This window comes from Hakea prostrata, chromosome 9, assembly GCF_041222555.1.
Source record: "Hakea prostrata isolate BN-2017 chromosome 9, UWA_Hpros_2, whole genome shotgun sequence".
Lineage (NCBI taxonomy): Eukaryota > Viridiplantae > Streptophyta > Magnoliopsida > Proteales > Proteaceae > Hakea > Hakea prostrata.
In genome coordinates, this window is record NC_142608.1 from 26963007 (window position 1) to 26986425 (window position 23419).

Below are 23419 nucleotides of genomic sequence, written 5' to 3' on the forward strand. Positions count from 1 at the left end.
CCACGGTTGTTACTTGTTTGGTATGAATCATAAATTTTGGTTTCCTTCAATTCAAGTTTAAATAATTTGGGAAATATTGCAAATAGCTCCTGTGAATCTCAATATTTGTGAAATTGCGGTCTTTATGAGCTGATGTTCAATGCACATGTGCTCTACTAACTCCAAACACACAAAAGTAATAGGAAAGGGGACAATAGAACTTTTATTGGACTTACTGTCTTTCATTATACAAAGATCCTGCGATGCAGCTAGATTTTCTTTTCCACAGAACAGAGAAAAGACAAATTATTTCAACTACAGCAGGAGAGAAGCCAAGATCATATAAAATCTAAAAAAGAAAGAAACCAAAGCTAATCACTTATAGAACTTGATGAAAGCAACATGAGTGCTGTTTGAGACCTTAGTGAGAGTCCCAAGCTCAGGAGCCAACAAACACTTTGAGGATTCTTTCCTGTAAAAGAAGCCCAAACATCCACAATTCTTATCACACTTGTTCCTACATTCACCCACCTTCATTGGCCCATCTCCCTCAGTGTACCCATTCATGAAGTGCTCCACACCCACAACTTTATAATAATCCATCTTTGCCCCAGTAGTTTTACCCTTGTTGCAAGCAGGCAACACAGGTGAAGCACAGCTCTTGCTCCAACCCAACATGCCCTTTTGAGTAGGGCAAGCTACACATTGATCATCTTCACAAACTCCCAAAGAACCACATCTCGAAGGTAGCTTGCATTCACTCTCAGCCCTTTCCCTGTCAAAGAGAGTATAGGTGGTCTCCCATGCACCCCAATCAACTTTGTCATAGTAGGTATAGATCTTTAAGTTGCCATCATATCCCACTCTCAGCATAGAAAGAGTTGCATTATACTTTGGCCTGGCTAGAAATGAACTCCCTGAAGACACATTGTTGAGCTCCAACTCGAACATCAAATCAAAAGCATAGCCTTCGTCGGTATCAGGTGCACTATTGAAGAGCAAACGCGTCAAAGTTGCACCCTGTTCACCTCCATGATCAGGGCCAGGATAATAAAGCAAGGGTGTGGCAGAATTCTTGCTTTTCATGTACAAGGACCACCTCTTCTTCTCCAATTCAAAACTGAAAGTACCTTCAGAGCCATCAACGTAGGAGAGACGACTAACGAGCTTGTTAGGTCCCCCAGGACGAAGTGATTGACCCACCAAGAGTGTATCAGTTGGGTGATCAAAACTCTGCCACACAAACCTTCCCTTTTCATCGTATAACACCAAGTTGCCATTTGAGAGCAGCCTCAGCCCAACGACACCCTTATTGGCAGTGCCAGTTTGCCATGCGACACTACCGTCTGCGTCGGCAAGGACAAGATTGCCATCGGTGCCGAAGGTTAGAGTGGCGTTTTCTTTAACTGGGTTACCACGGTTGGCATCCCAAACCCAACGCATGATTGACTCGGAGTGATAACTGCCCATTCGAAGGCCAAGAGTGAAGGCATTGGGTGTGGTGTTGTAGAAGCAAAGAGCGAAGGGAAATGTTTGGAGAGAGGTGACACGATAATCTGCACCATATTCGACAATGTAATCTCCAAATTCGCCTTGGTTTATGAATTTGATGGTCTTGGAAGCAGGGGAAGTGGCTTGAGTTGTGAATGGAAAGATGGTTAGGAAGAAGAAGGCGAAGAGCCCTAGTAGAAGTGAAGAACAAGAAGACATTTTGGTAGCTCTTGAGAACTGGATAAGAGAAAGGTTGTTATCTATCTATAGATAAAGGATTAGCAGATAAGGTAGGCTGGTAGGCGGGTTAAAGCACATGCATGCATGGCTGGCTTCTCTTTTGAGACATAGAAGCTGCTCTTGGGATGCTTGTCTATGAAAACGCGCGCATGGGAGTGGGACATCAATCTCTATGGACGCCATTTTTGACTTTGACGTTGGCTTCGGCTAGTCTTCCACATCAGATAATAGTTTGGATATTATTATATTATTAAAATTATTGAGAAAAAAGTCAAAAACTATTACGAAGATGATTCTCGTTCCATTTCGCATCGTGGAATACTTAGCTGTCATCCATTTGCAGCGTTCCTCTAATCCTCTATTACCTTTCGGCCAAATTTAGTCCAAATGGATGGCTTCGTCAAAGTCAAAATGAAATATGTTCCGTACAAGTTGCCGCGCGCTAACAGCCAAACAGCAATTGTGGGAAGATCACCACCTGCCAGACACTACGTCAAAAGGGTGTAATGTAATCTAAATAAAATAATTAAGGGATAATTACTATTGCCTTCTTATATTTTGGTTTTATTATTAATCAAATCTTATTCTTTGTGAAATTACTATTGTCCCCTTCATTTCTAACGGTGTTAAGTGGCTGTTAACATCAAATATGAAATGTCTATTTTGCCCTTAAAATTAAGAAGTAAAAAATATTGCATTACCCTCATTTATAGAAACTATATTGAAAGCCAATTATATCCTTAAAATCTTATATTTTATAATTAGTTTTGGATTTGGTGGGACCACATACTTATGGTTGTTAAAACTTTCACATTCCACTTAAATTTTTCATTATCACCATGATGGAAATTTTACAAACAAATTAGCATATAAGATGCTAATTGATAAAAAATTTGGTAATATATATTATGGTCAGCATATATTAGGTGATTTTCAATTTCCAACTTTGAATTAAATTTGACATTTCTTAATATTTTAGTTTCCATTTTAAGTTTTATTTAATTACATTCCTTTATTTGGTGATTTCTTTTTAGAGAAGAAAATTCACATCTTTCCTTTATTCGGTGGTTTATTTTTAAAAAGAAAAGTTAATTTAAAGTTAATTTTTTCCCATAGTTAATTAAGGGTAGTATTATAACTTGACAAAAGAGTAAATAAGTAAAAAGATAATTGCGGGGTTATTTTTGGGATTTTGAATAAATATATAGATGCCACATCATCAGTAAACTAACGGAGTTTAACCGTAAGGGGGCATTAGTAATTGTAGACAAAGTTAAAGGTTGGATTAGCAATTTTAAAAAATACAGGGGATAAAGTAGTAATAAAATCAAAGTATAAGGGGGCAACAGTAATTATCCCAATAATTAAATTTTGATTAATTTGTAAATTAAAAGTAATCTTTTTTTTTTTTTTTGTAAGAAAGTATGCTTTATTAAGCAACTAGCGGAGCTGAGGGGGAAGAGCAAAGCTCTCTCAACCAAGGAGTGGAGATGGGCCAAACAGTCACGCTCGAAAGTGACTGGGCCCTCCGGGCTAGGCCGCAACTAAGTTGATATTTCTAGAAATAATAGAAAAAGTACAATGAGAGAAAATGGTCTGCAGGTGAAGAATATTAGAAATTATGGAATCTACCAAAGAGGGTTGTGGACTTGTTGGCTGATAAAGGAGGTGTATGAGTTTTCTGCCACCAGATTCCACAATAACATTTTGAATATCTTCACTTAGATCATAAAGGAGAGAAGATCTAAGTGCAAGAGCCTCTCCTAGAGTGTCGAAACGCCCGATGTAGGTTCCGAAATAGCAGATGTGATAGTGCCCTTGTGATCTCGAATAATTAGGCCCAAGCCCAATAGCTGCTTTTCGGCAACAAAGGATGTGTCGCAGTTGATCTTAAAGAACCCTGTACTCGGTGGATGCCATATAGGCTCTACTGCTTGTGCCACATTGTTTGTGCATCAACTTGTTGGGCTAGTATGTGTAGATGGGCCTTGGGCTTCATAACTGTCCAAAATTTAGTATGGGCTTCATATGCTATATTTGCCACTTCAACAGGGGTCCATAGCTTCCTTCTAAAGACCAAATCATTTCTTGCTAACCACAGTACCCAGCAAATAAATGAGCATAAACTGTGAAGTTTTCGGTCTTCATTCTTTTCACCTAGATTCAGTTTTTTAAGGCCCTCAAACCACATTATAAAGCTTAGGTTTGGATCATCAGGGGGAATATGATTTAGCTCACTAGCAAACCATGTGGCCCTGGCAAAATCACAACCCAAAAGGCAATGTGTGGCATCTTCATAGTCATCACATCCTCGGCCACATAATGGATCAATTGTTAGTTTTTCCGGTGAAGTCCAGCTGCTATGGGGAGGTCATCTGCACAAACTTTCTATAAGAAATATTTGATTTTGGAAGGGTATGAAAATTCCAAATACCTCTCCAAATAGACTTTGGGACACATTGCCATCGTGGTATGTGATTGGTGGAGTTTTGCATACATTGCCATCATGGTATGTGATTGGTGGAGTTTTGTTGTCGAAGTCTATCCTAGTGCTCATTTGTTAGTGTATGGTATGTGGATTTGACTGAAAATACTCCATTTTTTTTTATGGTTCCCAAGTTTGCTTGTCTTCTCTAGGAAAGATGCTCAGTTTGATCTTCAAAATGGCTGCAAAATCCGAAGGATGAAAGATGGTAGAGAGGACCTCTTCCTTCCATATTTGGTTTATTGGATCAATAAGATCCGCAACCCAGGTAAAGGCCATAGATTTGAGCATGATGTCTTTCCCTACTGGAGAGAGTAGTCTCAATTTCCAACTTTCCATCTTGGATTGCACTCTTTTTTTTCAAGTATGAAAAAGTTTTGACCTTCAAGCCTCCAATTTCAGGTGGTAAGCCAAGATATTTAGTGGATTCTTTCTTGTAGGATACCTTAAGGATTCTGGAGAACCACCTCTTGAACTTGGTCTGAGTATTGGGACTAAAGACATACTAGATTTCTCCAAGTTTATGTCTTGGCCACTACTTTGACAGTAAAGAGTGAGTGCATCCTTAACGTTATGTACAACTCTTAAATTCACCTCTGAGAACAACAGTGTATCATCCGCAAAAAGGAGATGTGAAATAGGTGGTGCTCTATTTTTTTTATCCGAATACCTTTAATATGTCCCAAGTCTTCTTCTCTCTTGATAAGAGCACTCAGACCTTGTGCACATAAAATGAAGAGGGCTGGTGAAAGAGGTTCTCCTTGTCTAATTCCCCTAGTAGGAATGATAGAGCTACTAATGTTCCCATTGACTAGTAGCTTATAAGACACATATGAAATGCTATTCATGATCATAGAGAGCCATAGGTGATCAAAGCCAAATTTTAATAAGATAGCTTGAATATAGGGCCATTCTAATCTGTCATAAGCTTTTTTCATGTTGAGCTTGAGACCGAGGAATCTTTTTTTGCCTTTCTTCCTTTTCTTGATGTAGTGGAAAAGTTCATGAGCCATAAATATGTTATCTATAAAATGTGGGAGCTCCTCCTGTAGTCTACGAGCCATGATTTTCAAAACCACCTTGACCGCAACACCACCTAGATTAATAGGCCATAATTTATCTGTAGAATCTGGAGATGGGATCTAAGGATAAGACAAATATAAGAAAAATTAAGGTCAGGATCCATATACCCCGAAATAAAGTACTCATGGATAAATGAAATGAGACTAGAGTGAGTACATTCCCATAGAGATTGAAAAAACAAGGGAGGTAAACCATTGGGACCTGGAGCCTTTAGAGAGGCCATTGAGAATAGGGTACTTTTAATCTCTTCCTCCGTCGGCAAGGCCAATAGCTTAGTGTTCATCTCCAATGTAACAAATGGTTGTATTCCCTCTAGAACATGATCAAGTGCATGATGGCCAATGTGTTTAGATTGGAAATCTTGGGAAAAGTGGTCTGACAGGATATCAATAATCTTTTTTGGATTTGTTGTCCAGACCCCATTAGCATTTTTCAACTTAAGAATTCTGTTGGACTGTCTCCTTTGAAGAGTTGTTGCATGGAAAAATGTAGTATTACTGTCACCTTCAGTTAACCATGGAATTCTGGACTTCTGTAGCCATATTAGCTCTTCTCTAGTAAGCTCTTCAGCAAGCATATTCTCTAAAATATTTGCTTCAGATTGAAAATATTTAATCCAGGTTGGCATTGCAACAATTTTAACTTGGCCAAAAGGGACCTAATATTGTCTTGGACTTTCCCAAAAATATCCTTGATCCATTTGAATTTGGACTAAGTTTCACCCATCTTTTTCTGTATTTGATCTACTGCTAAGCCATCCATGTGCTTTCCCCAAATGGATTTAGAAAGATTTTGTGCATCAGGGTGTCTCAACCAAGCGCCTTCGAAATGAAAAGGCCGGAGTCCTTTGGTATTACCTCCTTCAAAATTCAGAATGAGTGGTGCATGATTGGAGCCAACAGCCAATTAGACGAATACACTAACCTCAAGGAAGTCAAGTCTCCATTGTTGATTACATAAAGCTCGATCAAGTCTAATTCTAATTGAATCTTTCCCTTTTCTCTTATTGCACCAGGTATATGGAGAGCCAGTAAAACCCAGATCCAAAAGGCCACATGTGTTTAACATTTCTTTAAACCTTGCACACTCGAGTAAATCAGATATTGATCCTTCAATTTTCTCTTTCCAGCTTAAGTGTGCATTGAAATCCCTTGTACAAAGCCACCCACCTTGTCTTTGCTTGCTCAGATTTTCCAATTGTTCCCAAACCCAGTGACGATCTGCTTTGATGGAATTCCCATAAACAAAAGAGGCAAAAAATGGTTGATCATCTTGAATGGAAATTTCAGTATCTATCACCCTAAGATCAACATTTAGGATTTAAACTTTTAAGTGAGACTTCCAGAATAAGGAAAGGCCTCCTGCTTTATCAAGCGGGGAAACATGATAAGAATTGTCCATATTTATTAGCTTCTCCATTTGCTGAACTTTTGTACTCCATTCTTGGTTTCCATCAAGAAAATAAGATCTGGTTTCTCCACCCTATTAAGTTTTTTCAGGTGTTGTTTGGTGGTTGGGTTACCTAGATCTTGCAGATTCGAACTTGGAAGTTTGGTAGCAGCCCATGGAGTTGGGTTTGAGGGTTCTCCTCGGGCTCCAATGCTAAAAAATGTTGAGACTGGTCATGGTCCATTGGGATGAAGGGTGGGATGAGTGAGAGTCTTCAGAATGTGATGGTGAAAGGGTCAGATCATGATGTGTGGAGTTGGGTCAATGTTGAGTGGGCGGGGCCTTTTTTTCTTTTTTGGTTTATTTGGTGTGGTGGGTTTAGGGGCTGAGGTGGGCTGTTGAAGAATGTAAGAACCCCCATATTTCTAACCCGGGATCCGTATTGCAGGTTCGAGAACCCAAAAGTCTAGTCGTGTAAATTTGTGGAGTGTCCGGATAGAAGTCCATGATCCATACCTTGAACCCATGGACTTGGATTCTCTTGTTGAAGAACCTGCCTTGCTTGGAAGTTGGACTTCTGGAAGGCAAGTGGTGTTTGGAGATGTTCGGAATGAAGGTATGACCTCCCTCATGTGTTGATTAGGGTTAGGTTGTACTTGGACTTCAACCCCTTGAGCAAAGCACCCTTGTATAGCAATATACTAGGGGGCAGTTGCTAGTGGTGGTTGATTGGACCGCCTGGTCCTGGTTGCGGGCTTTGCCCTATTTTCCCCCTAGACCTCTATAAATAGCAACCCTCGCCCACTTGACGAATATTATATTTGGGATTGCTGTTTTTGGCGGTTAGGAGGCAGTGGAGACGTGTTGGAAGGTGAGCAAAGTGCTGCTGATGTTCTGGAAGCTTTTCCCTCTTTTTATTGCTGATCTGGTTGAAGTAAGTGAATCCCCATTCACTCAGTCTCCTCTTTCAGTTATTAAATAGAGTAGATTTGTTTTCCATTTTGGTTGTTCATGATCCTCCTATTACAGTACCTCCCTTTTTAATACTCTTAATGAGATCCTGTCCGAAAACAAAACCCTACTTTCGTGAAAAGGTGGATCTAATTAAGGGGAGGATTTTGGGTGACCAATTTGCGTTAATTGTTAGGTTTCGTGTTACCCCTTGGTTATGGGTGTGTTAGGTTCGAAATTCGGATTGAGATCATCCCAAAATCGGATTGAAAATGGATGATAAAAAGCCTGAGTTTCGGATTGAGAACTCACTATTTTTGGGGCGGTTGCTCAAGGAGGTCACTTGAGCCAAGCGACCGGCTGGTTTCCAAAGAGCAAGTAACTTTTGGCTTTTGTCCAATTTGATTCATTTGACTTATCTATTATTGTAACCTTGTTTATTATAGGTGTCCTCTGTTTCCAGTAAAAGTTTTATAATTGTTTTTGGTTTGCAATCTAGAGGGTTTCAACTTATTTACAGGTAAGGACATACAATCTATCTTTATGTAATGACTTGAACATGCTAGTCCAATGTCTTTCAATACTGTTATTCAATTGTATGTGCTGCTGTAATTGTGTATAGCATGCTGATCTTATCATATACTTCCTGTTTGGATTGTCTTTGCATATATTTTATTAATTATGATTATGGTATAATGATGGTGATGATGGTTTGTGGTTTTGATGGAAAGGGTATTCCATTGGGCTGTGGTATGGGACACATGCTCGCTGATGTCTCCAGCACTATCATAACTACTAAATGACATACCTAGGTACAATCTAGAGTTGCATGGCTAGGTACCCCACATACTACTACCCTTTTGGTAGGGGAATTGAAGCCGGATGACCCGTGATGATGGTGATGTGACTCTGATTCATCCTACAATAGTAACCTGTCACATCCCGCCAAATCCACCCAGCCTATACCCTATCTGGGTTACTCGGGGGAGTGATCCACAACCCAAAAGATGAAGTTTAGGAATGGTCATATCCATTTAGCACAATAACATAATCAAAAGCAAGACCAAATCATTGTATTCTAATAAGTTAATAATAAAATTCAAGAAAGGATCTCAGAAGGATCACTAAGAATATTAGAGTGCGGAATAACAAGATACCAAATAAAAAGACAACTGTGGAGTATAGCAGAAATATACTCCACAAACATATGCGGAAGGTAGATTGAAATCTAAAGCAAAGCCCTAAGCTAATGCAAGTAAACTAAAAGTCTAGAAGAAACAAGATAAGTCTAATCAACATCTTCAGTCGGCTCTTCTTTTTCTTTAGTCTTCATCTTCTTCACCTTTAGGTTATGCTCTTGAAGCTTCAGATTAGCATCTAGCGCATTATCCCATCCGCGAATAAGACGATGCTGGCTGCCATCAATGCAGTCCAAATCTGAGAGTTGGCTGCCTGGCTGTTCATTACCTTTCGCAAGGACTTTCGGAGCTGTACCATGTATGGAAAGGTCCTCTGTCACATCCACCCAGACGGTACCCTACCTGGCATACCCGAGTGTGTGATCCACAGCCCCAAAGATCGAGGTAATCAACCTCCCACATAGACAATAACATAATCATGAACATAAATAATCAATGTAGAAAAGATAAACAAAAGATCCAAATAAGGAAAGAATAAATCATATATAATCGAGTTACGAAAGACAATCAAAATGTCTAAATCAATAAGTAAAGTGAGGCGGAATCCCACTCTACAACTAGCGGAAAAGTAGTTCTAAAAGAAAAGGAAAGGGAATGAAAACTAATCCCAATAGCAGGTACAATAAGTAACAAAATTGTTCTCAATCTTATAGACAACATCTCTATAAGTATAAATCTCAAAAATGGCGCAAGGGCGCTTCCACTCTATGGTCGGACTAAGCATCGTACGCAGGATAACCACCCGCGGAATCTTCAGTGTAATTGTCATAACCGCAATCACCTTCCTGGAGATATGCCTCTTCTCCTTGCACTTCTTCATACGAGTAGTCATGATACTCAAAACCTATAGAGAAATCTAACAATACATTGTACAAAAGGAATGAGTTTCAAAGAAACCCAGTAAGGCAGTTAATCCATAACAACATAAATGGCAGGATTTCAAAGCAAAGTAAAATGCTAAATGATATGAAACACATGATGCAATATGATTCTAACTCTATGTATGCTGGTCTCTATTGACTGACAGGCTTTAAGTCATAGCACCGTACCTCTTTAGGAAGGTCTCATCTCACAACGCCTTTTGGTACTGGGTCTGGCATCCCTCGGGACATTCCATGGCTGGGGGTTAAGTCACTACTCTTGTCACATCCACCCAGCCGGTACCCCATTTGGAATACCCGGGATGTGATCCACAGTCCAATGATCAATGATCTGAGGTCCATGCCTCCCACATACACGGTAACACAATCATGAACAGTAATAATCAATGGTAAAAACAGTTAATACTAAATATCATGAATAAGATAAGACTAAATAAATCAGAGTGCGGAAGGCAATAACATTAAAGCATAATCATAAGGGTGAGAGAAGGTATGATAACCACTCTCTCAGAACAGCGGAAAAGAAGTGTGATAACGTCAAATACATGTCTATGTGTCAAAAGATAATCTCAAAGATAAGTTAGTTACAAGACCAATGGTTCCACAAATACACCAGGGGAATGGGGCACTATGCTAGGGTTTATTCTATACTAATGGTAGTCTCCTCAACAGTACGGATGAAGTAAACCCGGCTGCCGCCGCTCCCGCACAACCGTGGGGCTAACCCCGGTGCGAATAATAATCCTCCTCGGCTCCAATATACGAATCCTCACCGACGCTACTACCCGGAGGGTAGTATGTGGAATCATAGTCCGCCTCATAGGAGGTGCCATCGTAATCTTCGGTACCTGGAATGTAATCTAAAACATTGGCACAAAAGGAATGAGTTCGAAGAACTCAGCAAGGAAGTTATTCCATAATTAGAAATCATACACATTCAGAACATATAATAATGCAATGTGATATGGAACATATGATGCGAGATATGAGCCTAACTCTATAAATGCTGGTCTCTAAGGTAGACATGCTTTAAGTCATAGCACCGTACTTCTCTCGGGTCATCAGTCACTCTCCCATTTCCATATCTTGGGAATGCCCGGGAAGATCGGTAAAGTCATCAAAAACCATGGTAAGGGGAATCGGTCACCGCTCTCTCACATCACCATTTGGTCAAGAATCGGCGCATGTCACAAGAAAGCCTAGCCCAATGCAAGTCATCTACTCGATCGGTCAAGTCGATTCAGATACGTCCATTCCTCGCCCTGTGCGATCCTTTCCGGTATCCTTCACACTAGAGTCAGCGAAATCCCGGATTTCGGACTCATCAACCCTATTGGTCATCCACATATAGTAAACGGGAAGCTCTCACGTCCTCTCACGGATTGGTTACCGGTCTTGAGCGCCCGTGAGCCCAAGTCTATCCATATGCAACTCTACCAATAAATGGCCCCTTTCGGGTATCCGTAGCATGGTTTATGTCCCCTATCGGATTGACTACCGGCCTAGAGCGCCCATCCAACCATACACTACCACGGGTTGTTCGGTCTCAATGCCCTTCCGATTCGGGTCTGACACGACAAGGATGAACCTAGCCACACAACTAGACACTCCTATGTATGTCATCCAATAACTCGGGAAAGTGTCGATAGGCACCATCGGAGAACATCCCATACTATTCCCTCCGATGCCCAAGGACAGAAGTGTCGAGGACACCCTCCAATCCCAAGTCATACGTAAGCAATCACACATCAAATCTCATCATTTCTCATGCATCCAATGCATATTCATAATAGTACTCAAATCATGATATTGAAACGAATCATTATAAACATAAGCAAATCAAAATGATAGAGTAACACAACAATTGTATAAAGATTTAAATGTTACTTTTCTAACACATATGTATCAAGTATCATAATGATTGAAAGAAATTTAGGGATTTCATTCTTTGAATAAAGCATAGTTCAATATTTGATGACTTATATGTTTATGGATATAACCATCCTTACCTTGGATGAGTTGATGATGAATTGAGAATACCAAGAATAGTCCAATAGAAGTGTTAAGGCCCTAAACAAACATCAATAATAAGTTAGAAAAGAAGTCGGGAAGATCGGATGTCATTTGAGTCAAAATCGACCAAGGTTGTTGTCAAGAACAACTTTGGTCGATGGTTTTGGTCGATGGTATTGACCATAATGATCGACCAAAATAATCCTCGGGTGGAATAGTGGATTTTGGGGATTTTGGTCCGAAATGAGTCTTTCGGTGTTCGGATCAATCGAAACTTGGAGGCATACTTAACAACAGTAGTAGGACACTATAAATCAAGGAATTAACCCAATCCAATGGTCTAATTAAAAAGCCCCAATTTGAGCTATCAAGTTCAAGTGATAAACATCATGGTATGAGTTGGAATTGATTGCATTGATGAGGAATAGCATGCAATAGCTAGAGGAACTAATAGGAATTCGATTGGAATCATATGGCAATGTTAAACATGAACATAATACACTTTATAGCTCAGTTTGATATCAAATGGTATGATGTTAATAGGTAAATCATGGAATACATATGCTAGGCATGAGATATAAGCATTAGCATCAATGAATGGCTAAGGGAATCATGGATTGAGCATGAGTAGGCACTTGGAGTGGTGGTTGCAAGTTTGCAGCACCATTCCAAATGTCCCATCAGCAAGATGACAATAGAAAAGAGTAGAAAATGGTAGGGTAGAGAGTGGAATGAAGAGTCATACCTTAGTGTAGAAGATGAAGGCAAGAATCAATGATAAACTAAGTGTCTTTGATGAGATACCCTTCACAGTAACCAAGGAGCTGCTTTGGGAAGCTCTCCCCACGTTCCCAGGTGAGAAAAATGATTGCAAAAGGCTCAAGGCTCGAGTTCATATTAAATAGAAAAGGAATATTCCATGGAATCATTAACTTGGCAAACTGGGACATTTTGGTCGATGGTTTTGGTCGATGGTATCGACCAAAATGATCAACCAAAATGTTTTCAGCAGAAAACTCAAGTTTAGAACAGCAACTTCAAGTAGGGATTTGAAAGGCTATACAAGGTCAAATTGAGTGAGGTTTTCTTCCACAATTCAATCAAGAAGTCTAGGTTCGGGGAATACCTTCGGATTGTGCACAGGAGGTCATTTGGTACATCAACCATATTAATCTTCTCCGATGCGCAAACTTTCCTTAAACACTGACAATGCATTTAAGCAAGGGGTATCATTGTCAATGTCCATGGGCTCGGTCTCCGAATCATGATCATCAATCAGAATGGTCCATAAATCTCTTCTTCCACCGCTTTGGGTCTTCGGACCTGAATACAACAGTGGATCCGGGTCAGGGTCAAGGTTAGAATAGGGCTGGATATTACAACTCTCTCACATCACCATTGGTCTAAGTACTGGCGCATGTCAGGGTCAAAGCCTAGCCAAATGCAAGTCTCCTACTTAGTTACATCAAGTCAGATCCAGATACGTCCATTCCTCGCCCCTGGCGATCCTTTCCAGCATCCTTCACACTAGAGTCCTCATAGTCCCTGACTACGAACTCATCAACCCTATAGGTCATCCACATATGGTAAACGGGAAGCTCTCACGTCCTCTCACGGGTTGGTTACCGGTCTTGAGCGCTCGTGAGCCCAAGTCTATCCATATGCAACCCTACCAATAAATGGCCTCTTTCGAGTATCCACAATGTGATTCCTGTCCTCTCACGGATTGGTTACCGGTCTTGAGCGCCCATGAATCCCCATTGCTACCACGGGTCGTTCGGTCTCAATACCCCTCCGATTAGGGTCTGACATAATAGGACATCCTAGCCAAACACTACTAGACAGCCCTAAGTATGTCATCCAACAGTTTAGGAAGGTGTCCAAAGGGCATCTCCGGAAACATCCCATAATATTCCCGTAGTTGTCCAAGGACAGAAGTGTCAAAAGTTTACCTCTCCTTTCCAAACCATACTTAATCATTCACAAACATATATCCATAACATCACATATATGGTAACTTTTTATATGGAAAGAAATCAATAATAACATCCAACTTGCATATATTTGGTAAGTAAATCATACATGAATCAATTTAGTATAAACAAGTAATGCTACTGTAATCAAGGTAATTGCATCAGTAGTATATCATTGTAAGAATCTAATTAAGGAAATAAATCAAAGAGATTCAAATACAGAAACTAGAACATGCAATTTATGTAGTTAAGGAAATAACCGTCCCTACCTTATATAACTCACAAAGGATCTTAGGGAATCAAGTAAGACTTTGACTAAACTTGGGAAGAAAGTCCTAAACAAGTGTATATAACATATTAGGAAAGATACTTAAAAGGAAAGATATCAAAACATCCAAAACAAACCAAATATGAGGCTGCTGTCCTCATTGGTTGATTGGATTGGTCTACTACCTCAGTCGACCAACAGAGACAGTGGCCTTCAAAAATCAGAGTTTTAAAATATAAAACCGAATTTGGTGGTTCAAAAGGGTACTAAACAAGGGGGAAACTACAATGACAATATACTAGTATATAAAGGACTTCAAAACACTAATCATATCAAGTCTTCAAGTCACAAATTAGGAAACAAAAAGTTACCATAATTAGATCAATCATGGTTCTTGAAGAATTCATAATAAAAATCATGGACAAGAACAATAGGATGATGGATCACTAATTGTGATAAAGAAATCATGAAAAGCATGCATAGATCTTCAAGAAAAATAGATCTAAGACTGAAGAACATCAATCTAAATAAGGAAAGTGAATGAACACATGTTTTCCTTCAAAAGCGAGTGATGATCTTGATGAAGATCATCCACCAAGCTTTAGATCCTTAGGAAAAGAGAGGGAAAGAGTATAGTGATGGTTGCAACAGAGATACAACATCACTACTACTGTCCTCAATCAGAAAAGGAAAGAAAAGTAATGAAGAATCAAAGATGAAACATAGAAGAGGATGATCACATACCTTTTTGTGTAAAAGCATGAGTTTTGACGAAGATCCGTCAAGAAAATCACCAAGGATGCAAGGGAGATGACTTGCAGAGGGCTCTGGTACGTTCCAAAGAGTTTGGAGGCAGAAAATACGAAGTAGACTCGTGATTGGATTTAAATAGAGCAAGCAAAGACCTAATTAGAAAAATCAGATCTCATTGGTCGATTGGATTGGTCGACTGGCCCAGTCGACCAATGAGTCGACCAATCAGAACAGCAAGTCCAAAACAGGGAAATGAAGGCTCAGATCAAATCCAAACATAAAGGGGTTTTGCACACACATTAAGTGACTTACCTAGTAGGTAGAAACGCCTTTGAACCAAGCTAGAGAGTACTCCAAGTCTATCAACTAATCCCATCTTCATCAGGGTGCAGTTTCCATAAATGGAACACTGTCATCAACACTCATGGATTCTAAGCCAGCCACCAAGTCTTCCACTGGAATGGCCCATAGCTGATTTCTTGCTTTACTTCGGGTTGTTGGACCTACAAACAACAGGGTTTCCGGGTCAAGGTTAGGGCTGGGTTTCACATCCTCTATACCGTGGCATGGGTTCTCTTTCCTACCTGCAATGTCATCTAAAACAAGTCCCCTGAAGGGTAAGCTCAAAAGAACTTAGCAAGTAATCCAAACACAATAAGCATCTTCACATGCATTCACAAACAAACATATATGCAATGATATGTAACAATAAATGCAATATACTTCTAACTCTATATATGTATGCTGGTCTCTATAGGCAGACATGCTTTAAGTCATAGCACCATAATTCTTTGGGTAGGTCTCAATCACACAACGCTGTTTGGTAGTCGGTTGGAACACCTTACAAACAACCTTGGCTAGGGTTAAGGTCACCGCTCTCTCACATCACCATTTGGTCTAAGTATTGGTGCATGTCAGGGTTAAGCCTAACCAAATGCAAGTCTTCTACTTAGTCATATCAACTCAGTTCCAGATATGTCCATTCCTCGCCCCTAGCGATCATTTCCGGTATCCTTCACACTAGAGTCCTCATAGTCCCTGACTACGGACTTATCAATCCTATTGGTCATCCACATATAGTAAACGGAAAGCTCTCATGTCCCCTCACGAGTTGGTTTCCGATCTTGAGTGCCCATGAGCCCAAGTCTATCCATATGCAACCCTACCAATTAATGGCCCCCACATTGTGATTCACGTCCTCTCTTGGGTTGGTTACCGGTCTTGAGCGCTCGTGAATCCCCATTGCTGCCATGGGTCATTCGGTCTCAATACCCTTCTGAATCGGGTCTGATATAATGGGGTATTCCTAGCCAAACACTGCTAGACAACCCTAGGTATTACAATCAATAATTCAGGAAAGTGTCGATGGGGATCTTCAGAGAACATCCCATACTATTCCCTTCGATGTCCAAGGACATAAATTTCAAAAGGACATTACCCAATCCCAAATCATACCTATTCAATCACATCATGATTCCATACAAGTCACATTCATACTCATATTCATATCATAGTCCAAATCACATTCACAATACTATATCATCAATTCCAATATGTAAATAACAACATGAATACGCTACTGTAATTACCGAAGTATCATGATGTAAAGAAAATAAAACATCAATAACTAGGTCATGCATTCATGTCACAATACAATAAGACATGTAAATAGGCATATTGTGAGTTGGAATACTCACCTCGTAATCCGAACTTATAATCTTCAATAGAGAGATCAGAGAACAGATCCAAAATCACCTAAACAAGCTTGACAAAACATGTCTAGGTCATAAGAAGCAAATCCAAGAGATAGGAGTCGAGATGGAGCAAAATTGGAGTTACTGTAAAATCCAGCTTTTACCTAACCTTGACCCGACCCGGTCATTGTTGTGTTTGTAGGTCCAAAGACCCAAAGTGGTGGTAGAAGGGACTTATGGGCCTTGCTGGTTGATGACGTGGTGTCGGAACTCTAGTATATGGACATTGATGATGCTGCTCCTTCCTTGAGCACATCATCAGTGTTAAGTTAGAATCTGCGCACTGATGAAGAGTGAGACAGTCGAGATATCAAACGGACTCCTGTGCATAATCTGAGGGTACTCCCTAAAACTAGACCTTTTGAGTGAACTGTAGGAGAAAACCCCATGCAATTTGACCTTGTATAGCCCTCCAAGTCCACACCTAAAGTTGCTGAACTATTTTGTTAAATTCTGCAGAAACTTGTTTTGGTCGATACTATTGGTCGATATTATTGACCAAATGTATCAACCAACAGGTTTGCTGAACCAAGGTTTAAAGATTCTCTGGAATATTCTTTTCTATTTTTTTATTCCTCGAGACTGGAGCCCTATTCTAGTGTTTTCAACATCTGAGAACGTGGGAGAGCCTCTCAAGAACTTCTCCTTGGTAATGGTGAAGCATCTACTCCATTAATCATTGCCAACCACTCATTTCCACTTTCTTGTTCCACTCTCAAGGTATGACTCTCTCTCCTAATCACTTTCTCACTCCTCTTTTCTCTATTTTACTGTTGGGACCATGGCCAAGGTGCTGCAACCTTGCAAACACCTTGCCATGAGCCTTCTATACCTCATATATTGATGTTTTCACCGATATGACTATGATTTATTCACCTCATGATCATTAACAACACACTTCTATGATTTATTGCTCACCAACTTGCTTTATTTAGCAAAACTGAGATGAAGCCTATGATTAACCTAATCTACACCTTGCATATGAGTTCAATGTTGCTTCTAAGTGATTCCCTATCTAATCCCCTATGCTTTTTCCCCCAATTTGCATTAAGATATAGCTAATGCCATGTTTAACAACTCTTGACCTTGATGAATCAATTTGGGGATTTCTAAATGGACCATTGGATTATGTTAAATTCGTGATAATTAGTGTCCCTATGTTGTGCTTAGACTATTCCCCAAGTTTCGTATCGATCCGAGACCCGGAAGACCGAATCTGGGCCAAAACCCAAAAAGCCAGCTTGCTGTCCGAAATCTTCTTGGTCGATACTATTGACCAAATGTATCGACCAACAGAGTTGCTGTCAACAACTTTTGCCTAGTTTTGATTCGTTCGATCTCCGATTGTTCTGATTTCTTCTCTAACCTTTCATATATGCTTGTTTAGGGTTTTAAGACTATTTGGGCCACTTGCTTGTGATCTTGGACCTCTTCTCCAATTCAAGGTAAGGTTAGTTATTGATAAAATTACATAGGACATGGGATTTTGACTTGGTGCTCCTAACCTAGTGAGCATAGTTTCTATTTCATATTCCTATCATGTTAGACTTGCTACATATGTCTTTCAACAGTTGGTTTGTATTTACATTATTTTATTTCAATGTCTTATCATGTTTATCAATTTCAATATATGATGACTTATGTCAATATCATGAATCGAATGTTTATTTCGAGGTTGTATTTTGTGAATTGATATGATGAACTTGGGCATGTGATTGCTTAAGTATAACTTGGGATTGAGGAGTACCCTGCGGGTGCTTTTGTCCTTGGACATCGGAGGGAATAGTATGGGATGTTCTCCGAAGGTGTCCATCGACGCTTTCCTGGGTTATTGGATGACATACATAAGACTTGTCTAGATGTATGGCTAGGATGTCCCTATCATATCATACCCGATTCGGAAGGGCATTGAGATCGAATGACCCGTGGTAGTAGTGTGGATTTGTGGGTGCTCAAGACCGGTAACCACTCCGTGAGAGGACATAAATTGCATTACGGTTACCCGAAAGGGGCCATTTATTGGTAGGGTTGCAAATGGTTAGACTTGGGCTCATGAGCACTCAAGACTGGTGAAATGATCCATGAGGGGGACGTGAGAGCTTCCCGTCTACCATTTGTGGATGACCAATAGGGTTGATGAGTCCGGTGAGTAATATCCGTGACTCTAGTGTGAAAGATACCGGAAAGGATCCCGAGAGGGGAGGAATGGACATATCTGGAACTAGCATGATATGATTAAGTAGATGACTTGCATTGGGCTAGGTTTTACCTTGACATGCGCCAATACTTGTACCAAATGGTGAAGCGAGAGAGTGGTGACCGAAACCCCCAACCATGGATTTGTCCGAGAGGGATGCAGGACCCAATTCCCCCGGGTGATGAGTGACTGAGACTACCTAAAGAAGTATGGTGCTATGACTTAAAGCATGTCTACCATAGATGACCAGCATACTTAGAGTAGAATCATATTGCATTATATGTCTCATATCATCTGCTTAATTTTATGATTATCTTGTGGCTTATGTGTTGTGGAATAACTTCCTTGCTGAGTTCTTTTGAATTCATTCCTTTTCTGTTGCAATATTTTGCTAGGCTACTCTACAAGTGATTTCTCTGATGGCACATTCCCTGAGGCAGACCCGGATGCCTCATACTACTATCCGGAGGCTAGCTACAATGAAGACTTCGGTGACAGTACCGAAGCAGATCCTCCTGCGTATTAGGGTTAGCCCTGAGATAGTATGGGAGCAGCCATATTGGGTCTCTGAGGTCTTCACTATCGAAGAGAACATATTTATTGTGGAGGAGACTTATGTGTAGCTACCCACCCCCTTTTTGTGACAATTAAACTCAGAGGAATTGTAATAACCTTAAATTAAATTTCATAACTTGAGACTTGTATTTATTCAATTTTGACCTCACTTTCGCTTATTTGAAGGAGTGGATTCCGTTCACTGCCTTCTTAATTTATCTGATATGATATTTACTTCTGTACTCTGATTATCCTTGGTATCTCTTTTCTGAATTCTATTATTATCAATTGCTAGTTTAATATTGATTGTTCATAATTATGTTATTGTCGATGTGGATAATGTGGTCCCTGAACTAAGGATCTTCGGGGCTGTGGATCACATCCCGGGTATGCCAGATAGGGTACCGGCTGGGTGGATGTGACGGTTCTTGTTAGCCTTGGTCAATTGGTTGGTCTACTAGCCCAGTCGACCAACCAGTCAAAAAACAGAGTCAGTAAGGTATATAATTGATGTTTCTAATCCGAAACTTGATTTACATGATCCGAAACATCACCAAACTTGGAGGAGACCTCAATGACAGTATCCTAACACTAAAGAGTAATTCTAAACACCAACATTGATCAAAACACAAAGATACAAATTTGGAAACAAAACTTTCTATAAAAGTAACAATTAGGGTTTTCGATGAAATTGTACTATGATCACAAAGGGAAGACCAAAGATGGAGGGATTCTCATTCTAGTAAAGAGTAATCAGAAATCATACTCTAAACCATCATGATAAGAAAGTCCTAATCATGCTAAGATTCAAATCAAAGAATGGATCAAGAATAGACATTGTTTCATGATGGTTCCACAATGATCATGGCGAAGATCAATATGAAATCATTAAAACAAAGAGAATGCAAGGAGATTGTAGAAGGGATGGTTGCAAGAATGCAACACCCACCTCATAATCCCAAACATAAGAGATGAAAACAGTATAATAGATTATAAGAGAGACTACAAACCTTAAGTGGAGGAATGGAAGATGGAAGGCTTGAATCTTCGCAAAGAACTTTACCGAATGCAAAGGAAAAGCTTGAGAGAGGCATTCACACGTCCCAGAGGGCTTAGGAGGCAGGGGAGACAAAAAGGCTTGAGGTTTGATTAAATAGGAAGCTAAAAACCCAAAACAGAAGGTTTTCTCAGATTTCAAATCTGGTTGGTCGATTGGTTGGTCTACTGGCCCCAATCGACCAACCAGTCGACCAATAGAGACAGCAAGGCCAGAATGCATTGTTTTGGTCATAACTTCTTCATTTGAAGTCCGATTGATTCGAAATTCGAAAGGGAACCTCACACAAACATACCAAGATTATCTAGCATGAATTGAAAATCATCCATGGTAAAAAAAAATCAGTACTTTATAATTTGGGAACATGAGTTTCTAAATTGGAAACAACATGGTTTTCATCGCAAACTCACCATGCGGTTTCAAGGAATGCATAGAGTGATTGGGGGTTCACTCTAAGACTTTATAAGGAGATTAGAGAATAGGTAGTTACAGTAGTGCAACACCTTCTCCATAATCAAAACATCAAGTTAGAACAGTAAGAAGAAGAAACGAGAGAAGAAGGAGATAGAACACTGAAATCAAGGTCCAACTTCAAGGTGTAACATTAAACTAACCTTTCTTCACCCAAAACAGATAGGGTGTCCTAGCTAGGTTTGGGCTGGATTTCACATTACCAGTCTGTGCGAAGACTCAGTGGCCCACTGTTGTTCATGCAATGGTAGGGTTGGGCTCATGGACGTCCAAGGAGCGGACCGGGTGTCGTGAGGAGTCATGAGAGCTTTCCACCCCAACAATATGTGGATGATCATAGGGTTATGGAATGGAGTCCAATAGAGGTAGCCAGTTCGTGAGGGTTCTCATTCCTAGGTTGTGAAGGATCTCGAACCGAGTTGGTTGGTGCCATAGGGAATGTATCTGAACTTCATGTAGTATGTCACCATTATGACTTGTATTGGATTAGAAACCCCGACATGCGCCAGTACTCATGCCAATGGTCGTGGTGAGAGAGTGTTGACTTAACCCTAGCCATGGTTTGAGAGCCAGGTGTGGACTTACCCTTTTACTCAGGATCCCTATAGAGGTATCCAGTCATTGCCGGATCAGAGTGACTAGACCTACCCAGAGGAGGGCTGGTGTATATTTTAAAGCATGTCAACTGTTAGAGACTTCCACAGTTTGATCTTAGTGGCATTCATACCTTTGCACTTCATACATATCATATATGCATTTCTGACGATGTTGACATATGGATGAGAATTATGTTGTTCTTACTGAGTTCGTCAGAACTCATTCCTTTATTTTTCCATGTTATATTAGCCTGTACATATGGAGGATATGCGCCGGAGAATGGATTGGTTTCCCATGATGGAGCCTTCTCGTTTGAAGAAGACGTGGCACCGACAGTGGGAGACAGAGATAGCCAGTGCGGGAGCTCTTGCGAGTGCATGGAGTGCGCTTATAGCACCCATTGATTGGCGTAGGAGACAGGTTGCCAGGCAATTTGCCCATCGTATGGAGAAGAATTGGAGAACCCCTTTTCTTGATAAACATGAGAAACATTTTCTAGCTTTAGAGAAAGAAGATTATTTAATTCTTTTTGATTTGCTTCCGCTGAACTCACTATTCTTTTTGATCATTTATTCTTTCCTTGATTATTTTATTGGAGTATTTGGACTCCTATAATCCTTCTATTTAATTATTGAACTTATTCATGCTCATCATTATCTTTACTTGCATTTATTATTGTTGATGGGTAAGACCGTGGATCCTGTGACGGATCACTCCCACGGGTTGTCGGGCGGGTAACTGAGACCGGTGGGTGGGGTGTGATAGAGGTGGTATCAGAGCCCTGGTTTTACGAAGTCAGTAATAGTTAATACAAGTGTTAGATGAGCAATCTGAGTCATAGATCCAGAAGTGACTCAAAAGAACTAGAGTGAATAATAGGAAAATCTTTTGTTAGAAACAAACAAACAAAGTAGGTGAATTCTCTTCTTGCATAACTTACTATTAGTTAAGTGAAACATATTCTCATATTATAATCATCAAGAAAGTGCATAAGAAACAATAATGAAAATGTAACAAGCATAACTGTACTTCATTAATAAGAAAGAGCTTTACATAATTTGGAGCGTGATCTATGCTTTACAAAAAGATAGGGAATAAACATGTGCGGAATAAAAACTACAATAAATATATCTAGTTTCTAAAGTCAGTCTATACTGAATCAAAAGGAGAAAAGCCTAAGTCTAACTACTGCTGTGGTGGTAGTGGTGGTGCTAGCCTCATCTGGCGGAGTTTATCTAGACACTCTGCTATCTGGCCCCTCATCTCTGCCTGCACTTGCTCGAAGTGGTCCATCCGAGTGAACAGCTCTCTAGCCCAAGGTGGTGAGATCTCTGAAGTATCCTGAGTCCCGGATGTACCCCCTGTCTTGAACTGAGATGGTGGTGGTGAGTCTGCATGAACAACATCATCAACCTCTACATCCATGTCCTTCGGCTCGGCTGGCATCTTTGGTGAATTTGGTTTGCCCAGTAAGTGCATCTGAGTGACAAATTTGTAACCTATCGTACCGCCATGACTGACCGGAATAGCCTCCTTTCCCTCGAAGTCGACCCCGAAGTGCTCAAAGATCCGAGTCAGAAGCCTCTCATATCCAAGGTTTGCTCCCCCTGGATGTGTCACTTGATAGATCATGGCATTCTGGATAATATATGCCAAGTCTATTTGATAGCGTGTGTACATAGAGAAGGTCATCAGGGCCTGCATGAGTGAAATCTCATTTTGATGTCTTGCCTTAGGCAGTAGGTTCCGTGCAATGATCTGTGAGATGACCTGGCATGAGGGAAGTAGCTCAGTCACCAACACTACCCCGCTACACTCCCCTATGCAAATGCTCGAGTAGATGAGAGCCCGCTCCTCCTAGTGGATGACATCATTTGACTTTGCCCCTGGCTCGAACTGTAAAACCCAGCCCTAACCTTGACCCGGAAACCTTGTTATTTGTAGGTCCGATGACCCGAAGTAAAGTAAGAAGTCAGCTTTGGGCCATCCCTGTCACGCCCTCCCAGCCGGTACCCTATCTGGCATACCCGAGAGTGTGATCCACAGCCCGAAGATCAGGTATCGAGTGATCAACCTCCCAAAA

At 40.4% G+C, this 23419-nt stretch overlaps 1 pseudogene; it reads right to left on the minus strand.

The window, feature by feature from the left end:
- Nucleotides 1–187: 187 nt before the first annotated feature.
- Nucleotides 188–1774, minus strand: LOC149005074 (epidermis-specific secreted glycoprotein EP1 pseudogene; annotated as a pseudogene).
- Between the last annotated feature and the right edge of the window lie 21645 nt (nt 1775–23419).